Source organism: Ruditapes philippinarum, unplaced genomic scaffold (assembly GCF_026571515.1).
Source record: "Ruditapes philippinarum isolate M1 unplaced genomic scaffold, ASM2657151v2 ctg27619_1_1_1_1, whole genome shotgun sequence".
Classification (NCBI taxonomy): Eukaryota; Metazoa; Mollusca; class Bivalvia; order Venerida; family Veneridae; genus Ruditapes; species Ruditapes philippinarum.
The window spans coordinates 1-1,717 of NW_026854754.1; the positions used below are offsets into that span (position 1 = coordinate 1).

Below are 1,717 nucleotides of genomic sequence, written 5' to 3' on the forward strand. Positions count from 1 at the left end.
GGGGACTAAACATTTGCAGAATACATGTGCAGGACCTTGCAGTCGGAGGGTATTAGGAAAGACAGCATCTAGCTTCAACACTTCTTTTAGCATTCCAAGAAATATTCACTCAACAGTATATAATGCAATAAGAGGACAAAATATTAAATGTTATTACCATGTTGACATATTCCCTGCAGCTGTACCATATATGTAACAAAGCACAATGTTAAAAACAAAATAATGTTAAAAACAAAGTAATGCGATGATTTCTTTTTAATTATTTTATTTGAATTAAGACACAAAAGACTAAACAAATGGTCCTTTAAAATATACTAAAAATACATTTTGTCAGCTTGCAACATCTATCTCTTTCTATCAGTCAAGCTGTTTGTTTTGCTTGCTTCATAATAAAAGCTCTTAATGTGTTTGCTGATGTTTTAAACATTGAAAACTGTAATGAATATACATATGTTGAAAATCCAAAATAAACAAGATATGCAACTGTTATCATTTAAAAATTTGTTTGTGTCAAAAGTTCAATATCACATTTTATTTTCTTCCTCAGTTTTCTGTAATTCTTCTTTGAACTGTTTGATAGTTTCTTTTTCATCTGTTCTGCAACTGCCATGAAGAGATATTACAACTTAAGGCGATTCAAATACCAGTTGTCAATTTCTGTTCATTACTGTTACCAATGGAATTCCTGAAAAATATATTTACATTTTATTATGAAGTGGTAACAAGAATTATGACATTTCTAGAATATATCAATTTATATTGTAATTGCATTTATAGTATTTTTTACTGTAGCTGAACTTTATTTATGTGTAAAAATGAAAATTAAGTCTTGTGATCTACCTTTCATCTGGCAAAAATCTTCTTTAGTGTCCATCTTACTGGTCTGTTCATTACTTCTCCATTTGAACCAAGAGGGTACATCTATTCTCTTCAGACATATATGAATTTGTGTCCATGATCGTTAATCTTATTGTGTGAAATGCTTCAAAACAAGCAATATTGTCTTGTCATATATTGATCTGAAATGGTAAACAAAATAACTGTTATTGTTTTTTAGTATAAAAACGGTATTGATTTAGATTAATCATAAGTGTGATATTTAAATGAAATTAATGAACAAAACATTTTATTATGTTAATAATTAAATGAAACATTTAAAACAATGAGAAATCAGATTAATTAATGTAAGTAGTAATACATCTAAAGTAGCTTAGTTTAAAAAAGAAAAGAACAATGAAATTTTACCTCGAAATGTTCTCGTTCATCCCATCTTATTTCCACAATCCCTTCCTTTATTTAACTCACATCCTTACGTATTTTATGAAAATTAACCGTATAATCATATTTAGAATTGGAATAACAGAGTGAAACACAACAATAAAAATTAAATTTTCCCCGGTAAGTTTAACACACTTGGGCTTATCAGGTCAGACATTACTTGTTTACATTCATGCCCTGTTAGCCTCTCTCTGGCGATGGAATGTAAAGTATGCATATAATTTGAGAAAGGCCTATTGGACAACACAACAAAACCTATCAAAAGTAACTGGATAATAGAAACTGACATTAACTCATTTGATAACACAAATTTAACATTAATACTAGATTAGAACATTTGTCATTTGACAATACTAACTGTTGAACATAAACATTAGATCACACAAGAAATAGAACTTAAATCATTTGCAACAATAACTGTTGAACTACTCAAGGAAAT

General features: G+C 28.7%; 1 long non-coding RNA gene across 1 annotated transcript; it reads right to left on the reverse strand.

Moving 5' to 3' along the window:
• Nucleotides 1-22: 22 nt before the first annotated feature.
• Nucleotides 23-1,517, reverse strand: LOC132740939 (uncharacterized). Its single transcript, XR_009627227.1, has 3 exons — nt 1,246-1,517; nt 841-1,019; nt 23-685 (listed from the first exon to the last, which is right to left on the reverse strand). It is a non-coding gene; the product is annotated as an uncharacterized LOC132740939 (long non-coding RNA).
• Nucleotides 1,518-1,717: the final 200 nt, after the last annotated feature.